Below are 20,003 nucleotides of genomic sequence, written 5' to 3'. Positions count from 1 at the left end.
TTAGGGTCTCTTCCTCTTATAAGGACATCAGTCCTATTGGTTAAGGACCCCACCCATATGACCTAACTTCATTTACCTCTTTACAGGCTTTATCTCCAAACATAGTCCATTTGGGTTTTAGGGCTTCAATATACGAATGGGGGGGGGCAGGGTGGACAACGCAGTCCATAGAAGGCACTTTCTTCCATAAGTTCACTCAGTGCAGGGCTGTATTCGTGTGGGGCAGGAGACCTGCACTCATGCAGAGTAACTGACAGTCTACCTATTTGTGTTAAGCCTCAGAGCTCGAGCACACTTCGGGGCTGCCCTCTCCTTGCAGAGTTTTAATTCTTATTTGCTGCCTATAAGTTTTACAATATTCACTCCAAATACACCTACGATGCACTCTGCGGATCCCATAGAGAGCCATCTTCAGTTTAAAACAAACAGGATAGGAATATACTGTGGAGTCTTATTAGCAAACAGGTCCTCGATTTCTAAGTGGAATCTTACTAATCCAATTTTGGTGATCCAACTCTCTTTTATTTTTTTGCTTATTTCCCTTATTTCCTTCAAACCTTTTTTTTTTTCAGAACTGTGTTCCTGAAAATGAGCATTTTGTGAAGCAATAGTTACTCTTGGTGAACTTGGACATAATTCTTCCAGAAACTAATAGTGTTTGTTTGTTGTTGTTTGCTTTCGTTTGCTTGTTTTTTGGTGGTGAAAAGATTAAACACACACATTTTGTTTTACATTTCCAGGTTACTAGGTAAACATAAAATGCCCAAACAAAATGGCAAGTCACTGTATCCAAGATGGGCAAATTATAATGCAGCCAAAAACTAAGATGAAAGGAAAGCCTTTAAGGAAATGGGGGAAACTATTTCAGGTGACAGACTGGAAACTCTCCTCTTTCCACCAGAAAGCCCACATGGTGTAACACACAGCTCTGAGAATAAGGCATTTCAGGTATACACAGGTAGAGGCTGAACACAGGTAGAGTCATGCTCCCAGGATTCACAGGATTTAGGCTGTAACATTAAATAGGATAAGAACAGGCATGGAGGTATTGGGAATCCCCAGCAGTTACTACATCAGCCCTTAGACCAAGAAGCCCCTCAGCATTGATCAGATGAGAGAGATAACACAGGATGCAGGAGCAAGGTGACCGTTGAGGCAAAACCAGCTCTGGGACAGTGATGGAACTGGGAGCTCCAGACACATCACACACAGAGAGAAAGTTGCGATGGTTGCAGTGGGTAGGGGGTGGTAATACCTGAGAACCCAGTAATCCATCATTATGTACATATACAACCAACGTGAGTGGGCACGTGTCAGGCTGATTGTTCAGAAACTGCATCTTTTTCCTTTCATGCTGCACTCGCAGACCTTCCTGAGTTTTTAGTAAGAATTCCTGCCTTATAAGGACCCCTCCAAAGCTGGCTGAAGAGAAGGTTCTGATGGAAGGGGGGGTGATGGGATGGCAATTAACTATTGCATTAGAATCCAGGGTCCAGGATACAAATATCGGGGATGAAACCTTTTTGCAGAGACGGACCAAACAGGGATGGTTTTTGGGTGGACAGCGTTATACAGACCCCAGAATACAGCGTTTCAACCATTACAAGTCGCCCGGACCCCCCACCTTTTCTCTCTTCCTCTTCTTATTCTGTCCCTTTCACTTTTTCCCCAAATGGACTTCTCACTCAGGAAATTATTACAAACACAGGCACTGGGCTAGTCAAGGTGGGCCCCAAACACGTTTTCCCCGTGGACTCGGGTCTGGATGTGCTCACCCTCTGCAGACAGCCATCTCTGCCCAGGTGTCCTCACAGAGCAGGGGCTTCGGGCCTGAGCAGGGGTAATTACCCCAGCCAGAGGAGAAGCCAAGGTTCCAAGATGGCTTCACAGAGGACAAATTATACGTTCAGCCCAAAGCTGTTTGATTCAAAAGATAAATCAGAGTTACCTGTGGTCACCCCATGCAAAGCACTCCTTGAAAGACACCTCCCACTTCTCAGATGTCAAATGATCCTCTTGTAGATTTATCAAAGCAGCAGGGATTAGCAAAGCCGTCTACCCTTCAGTTCTTCTCTCTCCTTTTTTCCACTTCTTTGTTTGCCTAAATAGTTGTATTAGTGAGTGAGAAGAAAGAATGGGATGTAATTAGTGTTTCTTGTAATATTTCCTGTTTAGTTTTGTAATCCTTCTGTCAGGTTTATTTTCATGTTAAGCAAAGGAAGTCTCACTGGAATATTATAATCTCTTCTTAGTGTTAGCAGAAAGCCTTGCTGTTTAAATTAATAAAGAATTGCTCGAGGAAACGAAGGCTTTCCTTGAGAGCATCCGTTTAAAGAACATGTCATTCTTCAGAGCTTGCCTTGCCTCACATTGTTTTGTTTTTGGTTTTCGTTTGTTTTTGTTTGGTTTTTTGCTCCACAATGTTTAAGGCTGGAGGTGAGCCCTTTTCTAAGAAGCCAGGTAGGATGTTTAGGTTTGAACTGTATGATCCGCCAAAGGTTACGTCTGCACCCCAGTATTCTGCACCTAGAGGGCCTTACGCTCATGTCCCCTTCTGCCTGCACAGCCCCCTGTAATAGCTCCCTGCATTGCCTGTGGCTACCAGCCCTACTGAGCCCCTCATTTGCTCCAGAGCCCCCAAAGCCCATGACCGGGCCCCCAGTGACTAGGTCCTAAGCCAGTTTTTCTCCCTGACTCCCATCTTCACCTTCACACACACATTCCTGGCAAATTATAGCTCATCCCAATACCCATCTTGCACTTTCCTATCCCTGTGCCTTTCCCTCTGCCCACACCACCTCGGCGGGGCCAGATGTGCCCATCCTTCAACCAGGGGCTGCCTCCTTCATGAAGTTTCCTCCATCCCTCCCAGCTGCAAGTACTCTCTCTCACCCTTCATATCCCATGGACTCCTTCTCTCTCTGTCTAGAGTAGTAACCAATCTTCACCTGTATTATAGATTTTGAATTCCCTAAATAACGCATGAATATATTCTCCTTTTGAGAAACTGGAACACTACAGATAAATCTTAAGACCTCTTCACCTCCATCCTCAACCTTTTCTCCACTCCCCAGAGACAATCACTCTGAGGAGTTTGATGTGTTTTCCTTCTAGGTTTATATCTACATTTACATATCTATCTATGTCTATATCTATACAGATATGGGTATTACATATCTTGCCTTTTTAACACAGCATTGTTTTTTGAGATCCGCCCCTGTTGATATATAGATTTAGAGATTGGCTTTTCGTTAGTCTGTGGAATTTCATCATAGGACAGCTCTTCACATTTTCTTTAGCCTGTCCTCTATGTGTGGACATTCTCTTCTCTCTGCCAGGGGTATTCTCCAGCCAGACGGCCCAGCTAACCCACATCCAGGTGTTGCCTCCACTGTAAAGTCTTTTCTGACATCACCTCTCCCCCTTCCCCCCACCCCTCACCTTGCACTGAGCATCTCTGCCCTCATGCATCGCCACCCCTTCAGTTCCTGATGCTGGGAAGACTGGAACCCAGATTCTTCCCCCTGTCATGTAGAGCTGCCCCTTCCCCAAAAGCTCTGACATTTGATGGCCAAAGCTCTGGAGACTCAGCCTCCGTCCTGCACACCAGTCAGTGTGTTCACCTGGCAAGGAAACTTCTCTCTCTCTCTCACTCTCCAAGGAACCAAGGTGCTGAATTCTAAAATAACAGCACTTTCAGAAGTTGGTACGCACTTGTGTGTTTTCATGGGAGCTCCTGGAGAGTGGCCACTCATTGCTGTGCCTCAGGAACCCAGCACAGAGCATGACATGTTGTCCTCAGTAAATAGATGCTGAATCAATGTGTCTTATTTCTCACACATGACTGCAGGTCCCTTGAAGCCAAGATTTGTATCTGTTACTCCCTCAAAGGTCTTTCATGGGGCTTTGCCCATATGTGCTTAATAAATATTAGTAAGTGACAAGACAACAAGTCAATCTGTCCATTTCAGACAAAGAATCGGTCTCTTCAGAGAAATGGGTGGAAGCAGCCTGGAGAATTAGTCAGTCACACTTCAGTAAAACCAAGCCAAAAAGAAAAAAAACAATTTCAGAGGAGAAGACAGGGAGACCAGCTATTGACCTTCTCCGTGCAGTGATGGAGGGATGCTGGGGAGAGGCTACGCCCATCCTGGGCTCCAAACAACACAAGGTTCTGAACCTGGGCCTGGCACATCTCTCAGTGTTGGGAGCCTCTCTTCCTGATGGGAAGAGGCCAGGAGCTCTAGGCCAGCGGTGAGGTTGATGAAGTGAAGACACTTAAAAAGAGAGAGGCTGGCCTGAGGCTCTGTTGGTCTGTTCTGTGTCAGCAGAGTCTCACGGTGGTCCTGAGGAGCTCCTTGAGCCTTTCTCTCAGCCCTGCCTTGGCCTTGGCCACCTCACCCTCCTGCAGGGTCTCCAGCACTCGGCCCTGGCTCTTAGAGGACCTCTTCTACATCTCAGGGAGGCAAGTGCTGGCTCTCAGAAGAGCTTTCTAGAAAGGGCCCATTAGGTCTTTATGAGTCTTCTTTACCAGGTTTCCATGTGCCTGGTCTCCAGGGCGGTCCAGCTGCAACCCTTCTCCTCACAACCTCCAGAGGTAGCCCCCTGCTTAAAACCTTCAGTGACCCACCCCTCCCGCTCCACCCAGTGCCTCCAGGATAAAATTCTAATTCAAGTTGTCTCTAAGCTGGTTGCTGTCTCATCTGGCCACACTCCCTTGTGCTGTCTACAATTCAGTAACACAGAGCTCCTTGGAGGCATCGTGTTCACTCTTGACTCAGAGCTTTTGCACATGCAGTTCTTACTGCCTGGAACACTCTTCCCCTACACTCCACATGACCTCAAGCCTCTCTTTTCAGGTCTCAGGCCCTCTTGAGCAGGCCTCCCTGGCTGGGTGAGGTCAATCTCTATATGATTCTACACTCCTGGTACATCCCCATTGGAGGCTGATGAGTGTTCTTCCTAGTTTAATAGTGCACCATAAGCTCTCTAGGGCCAGAGACCATATCTGTCTGGATCACTTTGGTATCCCGGGTGCCTATCACAGTGCTGACACATAGTAAGTGCTCACTAAATAGTCAGTGAAGACATAAATAAAAGAGAGCATCCCCCTGCCCTGATCTTGCAGTACTTCCAGGGATGAGTCCCTCCTGAAGTCTTTTGTTGGTTAAAAATCCCTGGGGGTTTCTGATTTAGAGTCTTTCCCTTGAGGGCTGCACTATGTTTTAAGAAAATGCCTATTCCCAGCTGCACAGTTTAGGTACATAAAATTTGTGCATTGCAATAAATACTTGACCTCATGAATTTCTAGCCTGTTAAATAACAGAACTTAAAATGCTAGGTAAGCAGGTGAAAGAAGATAGCATCGTAAATACCAGAAAATTACGGGTTGGTGATTTTTTTTCCCCTTTGATCTTGGAACCTTCTACCAGATGAAAGAGTGATTGCCTCAGAGAGAGTCTTGAGTAGAGTTTTTCCTTGCCTGGCTGGCCGCTGACCAGCTTGGAGCAAGGAGGCAAGCACGCACTTTGGCAGACACTCGCTAAGGTGATGGGTTCCCAGTTCACAACAAATCTCCCTGCTCTAGGAATGTTCCCAGGCAAAGTGGTGGGCAATCAATGACTATATCTGTGCTATGGGAGAGGCACTGGTTAAAGGATAGATCCCTGACTTAAGCAGGGCCAACTGGTCTCTCTTCTGGAATTTGAAACTTGAACCATTTTATATACCCAGCTGCTGGAGTATTAGAGTAGAGTTAACATAATGGCGACCCCTAGAAAGGTGGTTCCCGCAGCTGCTGCTGAGGTCTCCTGAAGTCCTTGCCCTGGCTCTTGCCCTTCCTGAGATTTGAATTAATTCTTTCCTTGATCGTGTGAGCCAATCAGGATCCTTTCAATCCATTATGTTTTTGGACACACTCATGTATCCATAAACTTGTCTACCTATTCCGGGTTAAAGGTAGGATTTCATTGCTCAAACGTTCTCTCATTTTCTGAAGGGAGCTGAGCCTGACCTAGAGATGGTGGCACTCAGCTGGATGGGTCAGGGGCCACCTGTCAGGCAAGATTTCCTGGCCCCTGGGCAAGATGGGGGAAGCAACAGGGGCTTGGCTACCTAGAGCTCAATGGGAAGGCTTATTCTACTAAAGAAAGAACATTTGACCTGCCTTTCTGATGACTATTTGGTTCTAAAGGTAGAGGGAACAATGAAGGTAATTACTATTTTGAGTTTGCTAATCAACATGAGAGAAAAAAATCACTGGTGGTGAGGAAATGCCCCATCACGTCAATCACGTGATCCAAAGCAGTGCCCTAGACTTTAGGAAATTAAACATCTGAAAGTTCTAAGGAAAGATAGCCATGGCTGTAGAGCTATGCTTTGCAAGGATATATGGCTCAAGAGGCTTAAAAAAATGAAATTCTAACTATAAAATCACAAATAGCTACAGAGAGAAGGAAAAAGGAAGGATAACTAGAGAAGCAGTGAGGTTTCAGAGGGAACTCCCTGATACGCTCAAATTTTAAATATGAAAGAACATGGTCTCCACCCTCAAGGACATCACAGTCTGGTGAAGAAGATACACAAAGGGGAAAGTGCTGAGAACCCTGGGAGAGGGACAAGCCACTGGCTACTGGGCCTGGGAGGTGACAGCAGTCCTTTCCAGCTGAAGGAATAATATCTTGTCCTGGTCACTATTTGTTTCATATAGCCTAGGGCAGGGTCCTCATTACATTCTTTATTCTCTCATGTTTGGGGGCACTTAGTAAGTACTCAGTAAATACTCTATTGTCTGACTAGCTGACCCATCATCACACTGGAGATAGCTGGCATTAGTAGAGCATTAAGGCATTTATTTATCGTCTGCTGATGAAAAACACCTGGGGAACGTTAGCTCCTTCCATCCTTCCACTATGTCCACAGGGGTGCAGAGGGAAAGCCACTGCTGGAAAGGCAGCTGCTTCCTCTGAGGAAAAGAGGCATTATTGAGATGTTGGTTTGAAAGCTCAGTCTTGGTAGGACTGAGGCAAGCCTGACTCTAGCCAGGCTTCTGTTTTACCTGGCTAGTTTATCCTTCGGGTTTACCTTGGCCCTCAACCTGCCCATCAGAAGAGACCATTTTGCACTCCCATGTGTCGTTTCTACCACTATTTGTCACTTGTTTTCATCCATCATCTGTGACTATAGTTTTTTCATTAGACTTTGAAGTCCTTGAGGTCAGCAACTCTAAGAGTTCCTCAATGTATGTTTGTTAAGTAGGATTCTTGACGTTTTGAAAAGATGCAAGACGCTTTTTTTATTAGTACTTAGAAAAAGGGCTCATTTTGTAAAGCTTCTTCTGCATGCTATGAAAGATGCCTTAGGACCTCACTCTTTGGTCTAACCCCAGCTTGGAAGAAAGTAAAATCTATTTCTTGCTTAGGGTTTTCCATTGCTCTTCTTCTGGTCTAGTCCATTACCCAAAAGCTTTCTTGTCAACTGGGTATGAGATTCTTACCATAGAGACAGAAAACATAAAAACTCCAAATAAAAAACTGCAGAATCATCATATTGCTCCACCAACTGATGAACAGTTTAAAAAAAATGTGGTATATCCAGATAATAGAATATTATTTGGCCGTAAAACTAAAAAATGTACTGATTCAGGCTATAGCATGGATGAACCTTGAAAATGTTCTTGCAAAAGAAATCAAACACAAAAGGCCATGTATTCTATGATACCTTTTATATGAAATGTCCAGAATTGGCAAATCTATAGAGACAGAAAGCAGATTAGTGGTTACCTTGAGTTTCGGGGACTGGGCGGGTCATAGCTAAAGAATATGGGGTTTCTTTTGTGGGTAATGAAAATGTTCTAAAATTTGTTACAGTGATAGTTGTACAACTCTTCGAATATACTGAAAACCACTGAATTGTATATTTTAAATGGGGGAATGGTGTGGTATGTGAATTACATCTCAATAAAGCTGTTACCAAAACCATTTTTTTAATATAGTCTTGTTTCAATAACTGAATTTGTTTCCCTTGTTGGCTTTGCCCCTCAGACCAAAAGCTTGGCCAAAAAATGGGCCTCGCCCAGTTCAGCAACCCCAGCTTAAGTTCACACGGAAGTGTTGCCTTTCTCTTACTCCGTTTAGTAACACAAAGAGTTTTCTGTCTTCATCTGGAAAGAGGCGCAGCAAGGCAGACTGCACCGTTTAGGGGATGCTAGGACCCTTCATGAAAAGCCAGGTTCCACCATCCACTCAGGAGGGATTGAAAAGGGCCCCTGCTTAAGCCTAAGCTTAAGCCTAAAATTGGACAGAGCAGAGAGATGAAAAATTAGGAGATCAAATCTGTGATCCACAGGCCTTGAAAACTCCCAGGTAAAGTTAATCTCATTGCCGTGTGGCGTCCCTTGTTGTTTCTTTCTTTATTAAAGCAGACTTTCTTTCATGTGGTGTTAACTTAAAACGCGACTAACAAAGTAATCGCCACTTCTGTCTTTAATTTTTTTTTGTCCTAGACTACAAAAGACAGCTGAGTTTGCCCTCAGATCATAAACCTGGGGCTTACTCCAGCCGTGTGTGTGTGGTGCGGGGGTGGGGGGGGCGGTGTATGTGGGGGTGTCAGTGTGTGTTTTAAATACAGATCACATTTCACTAATTCTGCCCACTTCCTGGAAGCGCCCTGTTAGGTGGTCACAGCGATCAAGCGCCAAGGCTTCCCTCATACTTGTTGGACAGCAGCATTCAGGCGAGGAGGGGAGAGGTGGTCGGATTCAAGCAACGTGAATAATAAAGGTTTGAAGCTGGGAGGGCAGCACGCAGAAGTGATGCATAATTCAACAGGCAAATTAATCAAGTCCCCTTTTCTATGCCCATTGCAATTACTGGGAACACGCAGAGTCATCAACTTTCTCGCCCTCCCTCCGCCCCTTCCCCGGCCCTGGCAGCTCCCGGAGAAGCATCGGGATGTGTCTGGTTGAGTCCCGGCTGCCGCGGGCGGGCATCTCGGGCAGAGCGGACCTGGGAGCTCCAGTCCCTCTGCCTCCGCGAAGCCGCGTTTCCTCCGACTGGTGCGGATCTGGGGAAGCACGAGCAGGGGTTTGGTGTGCAGTAGAGCAGAGAGTGGGGACAATTAGTTTTCTTCACGCTTGGCTGAGCCTCAGTGTAGGGACGGACCGGCTTAGAGGGTGAGGCAGATCGCAGATAATAGAAGCTTCATTTCCAACTGACCCTCCGAGTGTCTTGCCCGGCCCAGGAGGAAGGAACAATGCCGATCCCTGGGAGAAACGCCGGCGCTGAATGCCGAAGGCTCCAACCAAGCAAGGGGGCAAAAACAAAAGCAAGAGACAGGGCTTTGCCTTGAAATGGTTTCTCTAGTACCCACCAAAAGAAAAAGAAAAAGAAAAAAGCGGCATTGAGGACAGAAAATAAAGTCTGGTAATGAAACATACATTGCTCACACAAGCAAGAAGCAGACACACACACACACATACACCCATTCACACAGGCCATTGTGCGGGCAAGCTCCTTTTGGCCCTGGGATGCGTCTCTGAGGGGGAAAAAAAGTGCCTCAAAAAGAAAAGCCCCACTATGTGGCCTTCTAGCTGTAGTATGAGTCACCAAAAAGGTCCCATGATGTGAGTGGCTTGAGATTAACGCCAAGCACCAACGGGAGAAGCAAACACAAAAGTTTTCACCATAGAGGGAAGAACTAAAGCACCCCTAACATTGGTGGTTTTAACCTTCTTATCAGGGTGTCAGTTACTGTGTAATACACTACCCCAAATCTCAGTAGCTTCAAACAACATCTATTTTATCATGTATGTTTCATGTTCTGGGGTCCAAATTTCAGGCAGGGCTCGGTTGGATGATTCACTCGTGCCAGGTAGTATCAGTTGAGGTCACTTGAGCATATTCAGCTGGCATGTGGGCTGGGCTGCAGGGTCTAAGATGGCTTTACTTCTTGATCTCGTATCTAAGAAGAGATGGCTGGAAGGATGGGCTCAACTGGGACTGTCCACCAGAGTGTCTACCTGTAGCCTCTCCAGCATGGCAGCTCAGGGCTCCCAGACAGAATGCTCCCAGAGACAGGAAGTGGAAGTTGCCACTTTCTTCCTCAAGGCCCAGGTCTAGAAACTGGCATAACATCACTTCCACCATATATATATATATATATATATATATATATATATATAGTGATTAGGTCATGAGGGTGGAGCCCTCATGGTTGGGATTAGTGCCCTTATCAAAAGAGAACCCAAAGAGCTCCTTTGCCCCTTCTGCCATGTGAGGACACAGCTGGGTACCTATGAACAAGGAAGCAGGTCTTCACCAGACATTGAATCTGCCAGCACCTTGATCTTGGACTTCCCAGCCTCCAGAACTATGAGAAATAAATTTCTGTTGTTTATAAGTCACCCAGTCTGTGGTATTTTGTTACAGTAGCCCAAATGGACTAAGACAAACAGTTTTCTCTTCTTACTCTATGTTTTACACTTTGAGGAAAAAGTTCAATACCTCCTGTTTAGAAGACTTGGTTTCATGGGAACTCTTGGGGTTTCTAGGCCCCATTCAGTTGTGGGAGGCTGAGCAGGGACTTGGATGACACAGCCACAGGGGAATGACTAGCAGTAGAGCTGGGAGAGTCATCCCTTTTGTTAGTGCTTTGCATCTGTCAAATGCCAATTCAGAATTCCATCAACAGGCATATTTAAAAGGATTCGTGTTAGGGAAATTTGCTATCCATGCATTTTCAATGAGAGCCAATTCTATTAACTCCTCCGAATCCCATGCATTATGGCTGGGCTTTCAGAAGCGAGCCTTGAATAAACTTTTCAGTGATTTCACAACACTTCCATTATGGCTGTTCCATTATGAAGCAGATGAACATTTTCTTGAACAATTAGATGGGGTTGTGTCAAATAAAGAGCGAGGTTTGCCTGAGATCACGGAAACCTATCTGCTTAGGTGATTCATTTTCTTCCAACAAGGCAATCCATAATAAGCTTTTCTTCTGGAGCCTTGTCTTGCTTCCCATTTCAATTAGTGACAATGACTGGAGAATAAGAGGAATATCTTCTTCATGTCCTTGTGCTGCAAACAAGGCTGGCCAATGAAGAACAATGAAGAGCGTGAGGGAGGGGAAGGGACGCAGAGTGGGGGCAGGGGCACATCTGCAAGAAAACCAGCCTGCTTTCCCAGAGAGACTCCTCAGTGCAGGGGTGGGGTCTGCAGGAATCAGGTGGCAGAGCTAAGACGGGGAAGAAAGACTTTCCAGCAGGGAAGCAGGTCATCGCAGGCAGAGCGGCAGGCGCAACATGACACTAAGCATCACCCTCTCTCTCCACGAGGCCAGTCTTATCCTTGACCCTGGCCCCTGAAATTTGGGGCATATTGAACCGTCACACTTTCTACAAGTCATTTGTACATGTTTGTTTCTTGACACAGTCCTGCCCCGTTGCTGTTTTGTCCGTGGTGAGTTTCATCGTTTCCTGCCACCAGGCCTGTCAATGGATGTTCTTTGAGAAGCAATGCCAAGGTGAGAGAAATCCAATATCACAAATTCATTCATTCATTTATTCATTCTCTTACTGAATGAGCACTTCCTGGGTGTATATCGTCTACCCTGATTTCCAGGCATCCCAACTACTGGACTATGACCTAGAGAGGCGAGATTTCTACCTTTTTGTGTCTGCTCTGTCCTCCAGCCCATTTCTCTTGTCCCCCATCTCTACATACAGTTCAGCTCTGGCAAACACTGACAGCTTGCCTCTCCACTCCAGACCCTGTTTTAGGTACCTGCAATACAACAGGGACCAGAACACAGCTCCGGGGTTAATTTCCTTGGGCCACTGTGACAAAGGGCCACAGACTAGGGCACTTAAAACAACAGAAATTCATTGTCTCACAGGTCTGGAGGTTGAGAAGCCCAAAATCAAGGTGTCAGCAGGGCCATGCTCTCTCCAAAGGCTCTAGGCAAGGAAGGTGGGGATTCTTCCTTGCCTCTTCCAAGTTTCTGTGGTTTACTGGTAACCCTTGATGTTCCTGGACTTGTAGGTGCATCACTCCACTCTGCCTCCGTCATCACTGGGAGTTACCCCTGTGTCTCTTCAGATCATCTTCCTTTTGTGTGTCTGTCTCTGTGTCTCTTCCTATAAGGACACCAGTCATACTGGATTAAGGACCTGTCCTACTCCACTGTGACCTCACCTTAACTATTTACATCTGCAATAATCCTATTTCCAAAGAGTCATATTCTGAGGTTCCAGGAAGGACACAAATTTGGCAGGTGATGCGAAGTGGGAGTTGGGGGGAGATGACACTATTCTACCCAGAACACTGCTCTTCTGGAACTCAGAGTCTAGAGGGGAAGCAACACAAGTAAAAAGTCATTGCCGCTTTCAGAGGGAGGTAACGTGAGAAAAGTCTGTACAAAGCCCAAAGGGAGACACAGGTAAGTGAGACATCCTCTCTGGAAGTTGGTCTGGAAGGTGGTGTCAACGTAGAGAAGAGAGAGAGGATGTTCCCAACGAGCCACCCATCGGCCCTCCAGGTCTCAAGGGCTCAGCCCAGGAGACAGAAATTTTTATTTTCTTTTGTGGAATGTCAAACCTCTGAGCTGGCCCATGCCACTGGTGGCCTGTCATACCACCTTTGTGCCTGGGTCCCATCCTGCCAGGTGGCCTCCTCAGCTCCTTTCCCCCAGAACCTGACTCTGGACCCCTTCATGGCAAGAATTAGCAAAGCAGAGGAAATGCAAGGGAAAAAGAGGGTTTCCCCCACCAAGGCCCATTCATTGCAGAGCTTCACAAACCAAAGCAAACGCACCACACAATCACCTGCGGTCCTAGCCTCTCCCTAATCCCCAGCCCCCAGCACCACTGTCCAGCAGTACACGTGGCTCCAGCTTCCCCCAGGGTTCCTCTTCCTCCTCCGGGGTGCAAAGAAGGTGGCAGGAATATAGGTTTTCCCTATCAACAAGAGAAATCAAGAAGCTGATTGAGTTCTTCTATAAAATGAGAAGATTGAGGGGTGGCCTGGGAGAACCTTACAGGCAAAGACAGAGGCACAGCATAACCACTCCCATGACCACCAACCAGCACATATTCCTGCGGTTTAATTTTGATTAGAAAAGCCTTCTTAGCTGGAAAGGTACCTCTGGACCTGACTTAAGCCAGCCCTCTCTCTTCAGTGCCCTTTGCTATACAGACGGGAGCCTGCACTACTTTGTAAGTCCTTTCAGCAGGGATGTTTTATAACGGGCTTGGTAACTGTTCTGCTGTATCGCAAATGATTAAATATGCTACCAAAGCTAGATCTTGTATTAGAACCTGCACCTAAATGTTGAGGGCGCAGAATCGCCCAGAGTGGCAGAAGCATGACGAAGCATTGTGTTTAGTGATCAGGATCCAGTCTATTGAACACAGTGTTCAATAAAGTGCTGAATGTGGCTGGTTAGATGCTCAGGCAATGGCCGTCACTCACTGCAGGTGCAAAAGTGTGTCTCTTCCCACGCCCACTCTGGGAATATGCTCTAAACCGTGTAAGATTCAAAGATGTCACACAAGGACAAGGGCAAGCCTGGGCTGGGAGCAACAGAGAGATGGGCTGCAAGGTCTAACCTGTAATCACCTCTTGGATATCCTGCTAACCAGGGGAGGGACTGCCTTGATGCCCACCTTAGTCCTGGTACAAAGGGACCCTTCCTATTAGCTCACACTCATGGAAAGGTGGAACATCTCAACACGTCTTAGAAAAAACATAATACCTGTTCTCCCCCTGCCCAGGGGGTAAAGAGGACTGGGACATCTGAGCTAACACCATTGGGTGTCACACACCAGCACCTTAACGGCATGAGACATGTCCGCCTCAGGCACACCTATCCAGAACATCATGAATTACCTGAGTTGTTTTCTGGATTTCTTAGCGCCCTCAGTGATAAACCGGCACCTGCTCCTCAGATCTGGAAACGCAGCTTCCTCCCTCCCAATGGGTATCGTCACCCCTCCCTCAGTGCTACTGTAGCTCCTGATACAGATGCTCTATCTTGATCCCTTGGACTCCAGCTGCTGCTTCTGGATCCAGATTCCTGGGGGCGGCTTGTTGCTTCTCCGAGATGAAGTGATACGTGCTTCACCTTTACACAGAGCCAATTGTCCCTTATTCCACCATTACCGCCTTCTTGCCAGGGCGATGTTGGGACCCTTTTGGGTCCTTTTGGAGACCTGCCTGTTGTCCTGTGCCCTCTGTGTGAATGTCACAGTGCTAGGACTGCGTGGAATCCCCCACTGATGGTCACAGGCTGAGTGCTAATACAGCACTGAGACACACCACCCTAGTCTCTGAGAGCATCCGTAGCCCGGCAGGGGTCCCGAGTGGTGCTTTTTAAACGCAGGGTCCCCAGCAAGCGCTCAGCCCCCCATCTGAAGGGAGGCCCATATCCTGCCTGCATGTGCTGGAACCACACATGGGGTCTCAGGGAGTTTTTGGTCTCATCATGTTATGCTGAGAGGCCCCAGTAGCCCACCTATTATAGTCCCTTGGAGAATATTCCTCAGTTTAGCAGTCTATGGGATGGGACTACACTTCCTGCCCCCTTGTCTGCAGCAAAATAGAAAACAGAGGTCCATGGGCAGCCTGGCTCTGGTCTGAAAAAGCAAGACTCATTGTGAAAACAGTGGTGTAGTTCCTTCTTGTGGGCCTGCATATTGCTTCCGTCGGGTTAGACGTTTCTTCCGGATAATAGAGAATAATTATAGGCTTTTTGATCTCTGTTAATTAAAACACTTTCCATAATAACCAAGTCCCCAAGACTCTCTTCTGATTGGAATGAATCTGACCAGAGAAGAATTTTTCTCCTAAAATTTATACAATAATAGACACTTTTTCATCCCTGATAAGATGTGCATAGGAGCCACGTACAACAAAAGAGGTTTTGACTCTCAGGTCGTAGAGACAAAAAGTTAATGCATACTAGTTGTTGTAACCTTCACTGATCTGAGTGTTCAGTCCCTTCCTCCCCTCCCTCCCCCTCCCCCTCCCCCTCCTCCACTGCCTTCTCCTCCTCCCCCCTCTCTTTCTGTCTCTCCTGTATTTGAGAGTAAGTTTCTGCTGCACATATATTCAGCAGGGGCGTCATAATTCCTCCGTTCCTTGGCCCACAGGAATGAACCCACATTTTTATAGCTTCTTCTGCTTCCCTACGTCTGAGGTCATCACACCCCCCTCAGCACCACAGGGTGGTTTTGCTGGGACAATAATACCTAAACTTCCACCCATGCTCAGTGATGTAAACTTGGCTACAATGTGCTCGGCAGTTGACTCCTTTCCTCAAGCAAGACCAGCTGAAGTTCTTCTCCTGGGCAGGAGCTGAGGGGTCCCGATGGACAGGAAGTGACGGCCCATGGTCTTTTAAGACTTCCCCTTTCCCCTGAACGTCCACTTGTGCACAGTACATTTTCTACCATCTTTACTTTTGCTCTTTTTGTGACAATGGTGACTCACTGAAAACTACTGTTTTTTTATTAAGCTCCCAATATTGTGACCCCTATGTTTTACAGGATTGAAAAATTGGGATCCTACTGACCGTGGTATAGTGGTGTTTCCCTGTAATGGTTTTCATAGCTTATAGCCCTGCAATGCAGATACACGGCTCCACAAATTAGCCACAATTTGAGCCATTTTGCAGCGGAGCACTTAGGATTTTCCGTTCGATGGTTCTCAGCCTCTCTTCCCAATGCACTTTCTCTCGAGCCTCAAACACCCAGAGTCGGGACCACAGACCCAGAGTTATTTGTGTTTTGATTGCTCTGGAAGAATCTCTGGAAGCCATGAAAGGTGTTGGCCAACTCCCTTCCTGGGCTAATTGCCAGACTCTTGAGTTTCCCAAATGTCATTCCTTCTCTGCGGCTAAGGCCCTACTGACAAAGAATGCAGAATTCACCATCCACTAGACCTCCCATCCAATGCTGCCCTGCAGCATGCAATTCACTGCTGATAAGTGAGGAGCTGTTATCAGCCCACATTCAAAATGCTACTCCATACTTCTCAAATGGATTCTTGATAGCCCCACTTCAGCTCTAGAAACTACAGCTATTAATGTGGGTAGGAAAGGGGTATCAGGCCTCACTGTCAGGAAGAAAGCAAGAGGCTTCTGCTCTCTGCAACTTTCTTAGTACAACCACCCCCCCAACCTTCCAAACCAGCCAAAGGCGGACAGGGGCTGAATGGCCATTCCAACCATGTTGGATACTGATCACCTCTCACTGAACAGCTCAGGGCCTGGGCCCAGCCCTTCTCTTTCAGTACCCCAGGCTGCCCAGTCCATGTGCCCTCTGGCCGGAGCTCCTCCCTCTGAGCTGGAAACCGCAAGTTAAATTAGGGAGGAACTTGACAAATCGCTCATTAAACCTGTTAAACCCCCAAACTCTCCTTAGTTCTCCAGGACAGACACTGAGGCTGAGGTCTTAGCCCAGCTGATTTAAGATGCAGCAGAACAGGCATCAGAGAAGAAACAAATTGAGTCACCAGCACCTTCAGTGGCTGTCATACCCCCCTGAAGTCTTTACAACACAATATGTCATACAGGGACATGAGTGTCTCCAAGGGGTTCCTAATCTCATCCACCATCTCTGCCCTCATCCCACCCATCCTTCTCTTCCTATACTGGCTCTTCCCAGTCCTAGAACACACACTCCTTCTTTCCCACATAGCAACCTGGGACCTTGCTGGTCCCCCTGCCTGGAATAAGTTTGCCCTGGTCTCCCCATTGCTAGTCCTTTTCTTCCAGTCTCAGGGCTCCTCAGAGCATCCCTCTGTGATCTCCCACCTAAAGGAGGCCCTCACCCCCACTTGCTTCCGGTTTCTTCACCCTAATTATTTCCACCCATCCACTCACAGGTAGTTATTTAAGTATTTAAGTATTCAATAAGCTGATCTTGGTCTGACCCCTGCCCTGCCGTCACGAGGGTGAGCCCTCATCTGTGTTGTTCGCCACGATCCTCAGACCCTCAAACACTGCTTGTAACATACATAGTGGCACCCCATAAGTGGTGCTTCGATGGATGTTGAAAGAAGAAATGAAGCTTTAGGGATGGTCTCTTTATTCTTGATGTCCTGACAATCTACCGGAGTGTGTCCAGGCTGAGTGTCTTTTTAGGAATTCTGTTTGGTATTAGTAGGGTCTTGGCATCTGAGGTCACTTGTCTTTCTTTAACTCTGGAAAGATGTTCTAGTCTGATTTATTTGAGTGATCCACCACCAGCCCCCTGCATTCTCTCTTCTCTGTTCTGTCCTCCCGGAATTCCCACTGGACAGATGTTGAGCTTTGTATATCTATGCTTCATGTTTCTTCATTTTCCTTTGTATTTCTGGCTATTCATCCTTATGCACTGCTCTGATCTTCAAACTGCAAATTTTCCCTTCAGCTATGTCTACTCTGTTATTCAGCCCATTTACTGAGAATTTCATTTCAACAACCATATTTTTCATTTCAAAAATTTCTAACTAGTTATTTTACATTAAAAAATTGTTCTTGGGGCTTCCCTGGTGGCAATGTGGTTGAGAGTCCGCCTGCCGATGCAGGGGACACGGGTTCGTGCCCCGGTCCAGGAGGATCCCACATGCCGTGGAGCGGCTGGGCCCGTGAGCCATGGCCGCTGAGCCTGCGCGTCCGGAGCCTGTGCTCTGCAATGGGAGAGGCCACAGTGGTGAGAGGCCCGCATACCTCAAAAAAAAAAAAATTGTTCTTGGTTTAGAAACAGACTCACAGACATAAAGAACAGACTTGTGATGGCCAAGGAGGAGAGAGGGTGGGGGAGGGATGGATTGGGAGTTTGGGATGAAAACTATTATATAAGAATAGATAGGGCTTCCCTGGTGGCACAGTGGTTGAGAATCCACCTGCCAGTGCGGGGGACACAAGTTCGAGCCCGGGTCTGGGAAGAGCCCAGTGCCACCGAGGAACTAAGCCCGTGAGCCACAACTACTGAGCCTGCACTCTAGAGCCTGTGAGCTACAACTACTGAGCCCGTCTGCCACAACTACTGAAGCCTATTGCCTAAAGCCCGTGCTGCACAACAAGAGAAGCCACCACAATGAGAAGCCCATGCACTGCAACAAAGAGTAGCCCCCACTTGCCACAACTAGAGAACGCCCATGTGCAGCAACGAAGACCCAACACAGCCAAAACTAAAATAAATAAATAAATAAATTTATTTTAAAAAAAGAAAAGAATGGATAAACAACAAGGTCCTACTGTATAGCACAGGGAACTATATTCAATATCATATGATAAACCATAATGGAAAAGAATATGAAAAAGAATGTATATATATGTGTGTGTGTATATATATATATATATATATGTGTGTGTGTGTGTATAACTGAGTCACTTTTTTGTACAGCAGAAATTAACACAACATTGTAAATCAACTATAGTTTAAAATTAAATATAAATAAATAAAATTTAATATAAATTAATAAATATTTTAAAATGTAAAAATTGTTCTTGTTTTAGCCTTCTTCACAGCAGTTATTACCAACTGACATATTTATTTGTTTACTTATTTATTATCTCTTGCTCCCATCATTAGAATCTTAATTCTAAAAGAGTAGGAATTATTTTGTTCATTGTTGTATTCTCAGTGTACACATAGTGCTTGACACATAACAGTGCTCGAAAAGTACTTGTTGAATAAATTGAAGAAATTAATGGGATATCTTTCTTTTTTTTTTCCACAAGTAATAAATTTCATTAGAAGTTGAGTATCTGTTAATGAGCAGGCAGCTATATAACTCACGATAAAGCCACTACAATTCAAACATTGTAGCATTACTACATGAATGAACACATATACAAATTAAACAGAAAAGAATATCCACAAATAGTTCTAAGTATGTCTGGGAAGTTTGATTGTGATAAAGTGAAGTTATAATCTTTAAAATTGATACCTAGAAAACTGTACACCCATTTAAAACTAAAGTCTGTACCTCACTACATACCAAAATAAATTACATCAGTTGTACATGTAAGAAGCTTGAAAGTTGTCACTTTGTCCTAACAAGATGCATCTTTTACAACTATTTTCTCCCACTCTGTAGCTTGTCTTTTCATTACCTTGATAGTGATTTTCACAGAGCAGAAATTTTCTATTTTAATGAAGTTTAGCTTACCAATTCTTTCTTTCATGGAATGTGCTTTAGGTGTTATATCTTAAAAGTCATTGCCATACCCAAGGTCATCTAGGATTTCTCCTATGTTATTTTTTAGGAGATTTATAGTTTTGTGTTTTACATTTAGGTCTGTGGTTCATTTTGAGTTTTTTTTTTTTTTTTTTTCCTGAGCAATCTTTTAAATTTTTTTTTAACATCTTTATTGGGGTATAATTGCTTTACAATGGTGTGTTAGTTTTTGCCCCATAACAAAGTGAATCAGTTATACATATACATATGTTCCCATATCTCTTCCCTCTTGCGTCTCCCTCCCTCCCACCCTCCCTATCCCACCCCTCCAGGTGGTCACAAAGCACCGAGCCGATATCCCTGTGCCATGCGGCTGCTTCCCACTAGCTATCTACCTTACGTTTGTTAGTGTGTATATGTCCATGACTCTCTTTTGCCCTGTCACAGCTCACCCTTCCCCCTCCCCATATCCCCAAGTCCGTTCTCCAGTAGGTCTGTGTCTTTATTCCTGTCTTACCCCTAGGTTCTTCATGACATTATTTTGTTTTCTTCTTAAATTCCATATATATGTGTTAGTATACGGTATTTGTCTTTCTCTTTCTGACTTACTTCACTCTGTATGACAGACTCTAGGTCTATCCACCTCATTACAAATAGCACAATTTCGTTTCTTTTTATGGCTGAGTAATATTCCATTGTATATATGTGCCACATCTTCTTTATCCATTCATCCGATGATGGGCACTTAGGTTGTTTCCATCTCCGGGCTATTGTAAATAGAGCTGCAATGAACATTTTGGTACATGACTCTTTTTGAATTTTGGTTTTCTCAGTGTA

This window comes from Globicephala melas, chromosome 4 (genome assembly GCF_963455315.2).
Source record: "Globicephala melas chromosome 4, mGloMel1.2, whole genome shotgun sequence".
NCBI classification, from domain to species: domain Eukaryota; kingdom Metazoa; phylum Chordata; class Mammalia; order Artiodactyla; family Delphinidae; genus Globicephala; species Globicephala melas.
Note: the sequence above shows the minus strand (reverse complement) of the source record.